Below are 6,348 nucleotides of genomic sequence, written 5' to 3' on the forward strand. Positions count from 1 at the left end.
GAGAGGAGGGGCTGATGGGGCGGCAGGTGACAGGAGACAGCCCGCGTTGGCTGCATCCTCTGCGCCCCGCACCGGCCCGGGCCTTTCAGCTCTCCAAAGACACTTACCTCTGTCCCCGAGCCTCCTGTGACCCTCTGACCCCATGTCCTCCTCTTCCCTGCCATCTACCAACGTACCTCAGTCTCCAGCAGACCCACCCCTACACCTGTCGTCTGGGGCAGGTCTGTTCTGCCAATGCCCACCTCTTCTCCCCTCCACATCTGCCTGGGTCTCCTTGAGCCACAGCTGGCTGCCAGCCGGGCCTCGGAACACCCTCCAGTGCCTCCAGAGAGACCAGGCCAGCCCGAGCCTTCCTGCGCGGAGGTGGGTCAGACCCGTGGCCAGGGGGTGGGCGTCCCCGGGGAGCAATCCACGATGCACTGTACCTCAGAGAGAGAGCATACCCTGGGGCCTCACGGGCACCGGGCCCTCCGTCCAGGGGAGGACAGCCGGTTACAATACTGCTCACAAGAAGACAAGGGCCGGGCTGCCCTCGGGCACCCCTCCGTCTTCACTTTGGTCTCTGGGGAAGAGCCAGCAGTCTGATCTGCTCTTTTTCGGGCCCTCTCTCCTTCTCTCCACCCCCACGCTGCTGAACCGGTTCATTTCAATCACAAAGGAAAAATAAAGTGGGGGTGGGGGGAAAATACTTAGGAGTCTATTATCACACACATATTAATATGTTAATACTTTCTTTCTTAAAAAAAAAAAAACCTCTCGATGTTATTATTTTGCAGACTACGCTTTATAGTACCTGTGTGGCGGGGCCTAGAACACTGGATACAAATAGAGCTATGTTGGTTTATCATAATATGTACGCAGAAACTTTCCTTTTGTCATATTATCCTTGTAATGTAAGAAGATTGTTAATAAAAGCATTTAAATTGACTCACCAAGGTCAAATCTCTGCCTCTTTGCCTCCATCCCAGGCCTGGGCTCTGGACAATTCAGAATCGGTTCCATCACAAGGGCTCCACGGTCAGGCTAGGAGCCTGCCGGCTTGCCATGTTGGAAGGAACTAGAAGAGGCCTCTAAGTCCCTTCCTGCCTGTCTCTTTTCCTCCAGTTGAGCCCATTTCCAGCCTCCTCAGTTGGTCACTCAGAGGCTCCCTGTTGTGAAAGCCACTCCACAATTCCCATGGAATGTTCTGGTTTTCTTCTTTTCCCAAAGGAGGAGGACTAGGGAAGGAAGGAGCAAAGGGGCATAACTGTCCCTGTCTGACCAGCCCAGGTGAACCAGGGTCAGCCTGCACTCCACGGCTGGCCCTCCAGATTTGACATACATTCGCAGCTGGGAAGCAAGGAACGGAAAGATCTTCCATCTGCACTTGGCCATGAGGTCGTTCCCCCCAAAGCAGGGCTTGGAGGATGGGGTAAAGAACATGAAGTCTAGCCCTTTCCCTTCCTTCCCCCTTCTCCCCAGCTGCTCCCCACCCTCTCCAAGGTGCAAAGGACAAGTTGAGTTCAATTCGGAGAGGAGACTCAGGACACTGGGCAGTCACCCGAAGACCCAAGGGGCCGCTATGTGACAGTTGCTACAGTGATCTTTTGAAAACACAGATCTAGTCACGATGTCCTCCCTGCTTAACACTCTCCAGTGCTTTCCCATTGCCCTTGGAGCGCATTCCGAAGTCCCAAGCATAACCATAGCCTTGCGCAGTCTAGCCCCTTGCCTACCTCCCGGCCTCGGCTTGTGTCCTCTGCACGGGCCTCCAGCCACACTGCCCTCCTCTGTTCCTCAAGCTCACCAAGTTCTTCTCTGCTTCAGGACCTCCCAATACCCTGTACCCTCTGCCTGGATGGCTTCCCTTAGGATGGTTGTATGGCCGAGCTCTTCTCGTCTCTTAGGGTCCCTCTCTAAATAGCCACCCTCGAGGCACTGTTCAATGTTCCCGCTGGTATTTCCTTTCATGACGTTTATCTCTGTTTGCCACCTTGTGTGTGTGTGTGTGTGTGCACGCGTGCGCATGCAGTTCCTGTCACATAGTGGGCATTTAATCAATGTTTATTGAAAGGGTGATTGAATGACTTTAGGCAGCCCCTGATACAAGTATAATCCCATTCATGCTATATTGGTCATGGGGGAAATCCTGGATTCTTCACTTCCTCTGTCTCTGTATTGGTTTCTCCATTGGATCAGGATGACCCTGCACCTGACCCTGGGCTACATCTGGCCTTGACCCGGCCTCTTCTCTATACAAAGCTAGAGGTTGCCCCTGAGATGCTTCCTTGAGTTATACTCCACTCCAAATTGCTCTTGTCCCTTGAATAATGGCCCCTCACAATCCAAGCAGGTGTCTCCTCTTTTGCCCAGGAAAGAGAACTTTGAGCTCCTTCCAGCTTGGCAATTCTCAGTCCAAGGTTCTAGGCGACATTTGAAAGCCACTGTGAGCACATCTAAATTACCTTAGCAATAAAGACCCTTGGTCCCTGGCCGTATGTCAGAGCCTGGACTTTAGGGTCAGAGAACACCGCATTCAGTACCCCGCTCTGCCTCTTACAAGCTGTGAGACCTTGGGCAAGTCACTTATCTGAGTCTGTGTCTTCAGTGCTTAGCACAGAGCAGTGGGCTACTACATGCTGTGTATCATCATTCTCATTATAGTTACCTCTTAGATAGAGTAGGATGGAGAGCCTCTTAGGATGGAGTAGGTGCTAGGAAGTTGTGTGGTTTCCCACTGTGGTCCTCGTTCCCCCGGAATTCCTGTCGCTACCCTCGATGAGGGGTAGCCTGTGACTTGTAATACAGAGCCACCCACACTTCCCCTGCCTGCAGACTTGGACACCTCTGCCTGAATGGGGCTCGCCTTTCCCTTCTCAGCCTAAAGACCCTCAGCGCAGCTTCTTCTGCTTCCAGAGCTCATCCCACCCGGCTTTTAAGGGAAAAGGGGCCGCAGAGAAGTTTTGTTTGTTTTTCGGCTGGAAAAACCAGTTTCTCCTTGCTTGTCCCCGGTTTGAGCCCCCCGGGTGTCTGAAGCAGGATTTCTGCCAACACCCACTTGCCAATGGGCTGTCCTGAAACACCAAGAAGGAATGCTGGGAAATTGGAGTGGGAAACCATACTCCAGCCTGGGCTGTTTGCAAGGAGACCACACCCAGATGGAGACGAACCACCCCAGGGCCCTGAGCACAGTGTGGCCACCACTAGACAGGTTTCCTTGGCAACGCCTGGCTTCCAGCCCCAAGGCCAACTTCCTCCCACCGCCCCCCAGGTAGGTGTCTGCCTCCATCTCTGGCTTGGGGAAGCTTCTGAGGTTCCTGCCAAGAACCATCCGTGCTGGCTCACCTGCAGGAGGAAGAGGGGAGAAGGGGGGCAGTTCTTCAACACTCGCACCAAGAAAATGCCCAACCGCCTAAATCTATCCATAGCACATCCTGTGGCTCTAGCCTTGCCAGGTGTCTGCCCTGGAAGGGAGACAGAACAGATGCTAGGGTTCTGAGCTTCTGGAATGGTGGTTCTTCCAACTGTCGGTAAGAAAAAATGGAAAAAAATAGAAACTCTTGGATGGAAAATTACCACCAGTTCCATTAGCAGTGAAGTACACGAGAGAGGCTGACTCAGAGCCTCAGGTGACATTGTGTATTGCCTCAAGGACTGGGTGACTGTCAGAAGATGCTAGGTGGACCTACCAGGCATGGGACAGAGAGGGCAGGTACACAAGTAGGTGGGTTTAGTTTGTTTTATGCACGAGACAGGAGACTGAAACTATGTGTGAAAAGTATATTGGTGCCATTCTAGGTCAAAGAATCCCAAAACCTTAAAGTGAGTGATCATTTGGTCCAAGTTCATTTCACAGATAGGGACACTGAAGCCCGAACGCAAGTGACTTGCCCAAGGCCATGAAGTGACATAGCCACACTGGGTTGTAGGTTCTTGGCTCCTACCTGCAGTGCTCTAGACTTGAGTCCATTTTATATGCAGGGGCAGAGCTTATTATTTAAGGCAGTTCAGTGGAAAGCCCCATATACTGTGATCAATGAACTCTTCTCCTCTCTTCCAGACTCTCAGATATTAGTTTGAGGTTCTGATGGGCCATATTCATAGGTACCCGTGAAACATGGTCTGTATACTCAGCTCTCTGTGGGACAGGACCTACTTCTACTTAATTATGAAACTAAAAATCCTGGCTGTCCTTACAATATAATAAATATGTGTATAATATAAAATAAGGAATCGCATGCACTTGGAAAGCAAAGGCATCTCAAGGCTTTCTTCATGGATCATTTCTCCATTATAAGAGCTTCAGTTTTAATCGGCCCTGGCTAATTCCCTACTGACTATAAAATTCAGGACCTGCCCTTCGCCTGATGCCAGAGCCTCTGCCTCCAGAGGCCAGGGCTGCAGCAGCCACCAGGAGGACCTAGGGTGACAGGCCTCCAGGACTCCCCTTGTCCCTGCCCACCTTCTGGAGCGCAGGAGAACCATCGGCTGATGCGCTGACCTTCCAGGGATAGGAGTATTTCTTTTGGGGATGTTAGAGAAAGAAGTCTCTAGATCCTACCTAATTTTTTTCTCAAGAATGAAGTCAGAGCCCCAAGAGGCCATGCCCGTTGCCTGCATCCCTACTTGTGTATACCTTGGATTTGGTGCTCAAGCAAAACCACCAGGGGCATGAGAACACGCACGCGCGCACACACACGCGCGCGCACATGCACGTGTACGCACAAAGAGCACTTTACCATCCAGCAATTCTACTCACTCCTGGGCACATACTTTAGAGAAACTTGTACACGGGAACAAGGGGACATGCACGAGAATGTTCCTACCAGTCTTGTAATAGAAAAAACAAAGAAATGTCTAAATGTACATCAGTAAGAGAATGGGACGGTGGCCTCTCCGTATAATCGAATCTTATACAGCGGCAAACAAATACGTAAGTTAATAAACAAACAAACGGGTTAGAGCTACATATGTCTGCATGGGTCAAGTTCAAAATTTTAATGTGGAACCCAAATAGTGGGATGTAATTTAAATAAAGTTTAAAACACAAAGATACTCTTATGCTGCTCAGAGCTTATGTATACGTGGAGGGAAGGGGTGAAGACACGTTTGGGGCGGGGAGAAACACGGCGCTCTCCTGAGTGAAACCGAGGGGACTTCGATGGTATTCATCAAGTTTTATAAAACGCGGTAGTAGCTTATGAGTGTTTATCAAATTATTGTTTGTGCATTTGATGCGTCTCAAATATTAAGTGAAAAGGAAAAAGAAAACACCGGGCACCTGACCCAGTTGGAAATGATTTATTTACCACGGAAAGGTTTTTGCTCCCAAGTGTGACACCAGACATATGACTACAATGTCTCATGCATCTTTTTGTGCTTCAGTTCATGATTGCAAAACAAATACACACTTAGCACTGACAACAGGAAACACAGGAGGCAGAAATAAATCACAAGGACTAGGTATCTCTTTTGGGGGTCCTCGCCTCGATTTGGCTTAGGCTGCAGCTACCTCCCCTCAAGACTCCTTTACATCCCAAAGGAACTGCCCCTGGAGAGTCTCTCTTTCATCTTACCCTCTCTACATAGCGTCATTTGGAGTGATGGGTCACTCAAGCCACGCCAAGGATCATATCTCAAAGTGAAATGGACAGACACGTGCAAGGTCTTGACTGATGGGCACTCGGCAGACACACTCTGATTTGATGTGAGAAGTAGAGTCACAGATTAATGAGGGTGGACTCCCAGTTCTCTATCCCCGTCACCGTATCTAGGAAAGAACCAGGTCACCTTGGGGTCCCCAGCCGGGTCTACGATGGGGTTCTCCCTTTATTTTCACCTTGCTCCATGCCCTTCTTAGAAAATGCTCCCTGGCCAAGTACAAGGGGTGCCTTTCAAAAACGATCAGTTGATTTCACACAGACTCAATCACTCTAAGTTGGTTGTAAATCGCACATGTGTCTGGTACAAGATACCCAGATGGGAAAATTACTGAAGTTTGTTGATTTGGCGGTCTGAGGTCTCTGGGCAATTTAAAATTCACCAAGACGGAGTTTTGGTGGAAAACCATAGCAATTATATTCTCTTTTATCGTTTGTCACATTTATATGGAGAGATATGAGTGGTCATTAGGTGATGGGAGTACTCACCTGTGAACGTTTAGGCCGACTGCTAAGACGGCTGATGCTTTTACCATTGAGAAGTCAGGGCAGAGTGATTTTTATGCCACTTATGGTCTCTTTTTCCATCCAGTCCCCTATCTATCCTTCACTCATTAATTCATTCAACAGATATTTATTGAGGGCCCGCAAGCTAGCTTTATTCTAGGTTCTTGGAACATACCAGTGAACACAATGGACAAAATCCCAT

The sequence above is a fragment of the Mirounga leonina genome, unplaced genomic scaffold (assembly GCF_011800145.1).
Source record: "Mirounga leonina isolate KUSES-001 unplaced genomic scaffold, KU_Mleo_1.0 Mir_166, whole genome shotgun sequence".
Classification (NCBI taxonomy): Eukaryota; Metazoa; Chordata; class Mammalia; order Carnivora; family Phocidae; genus Mirounga; species Mirounga leonina.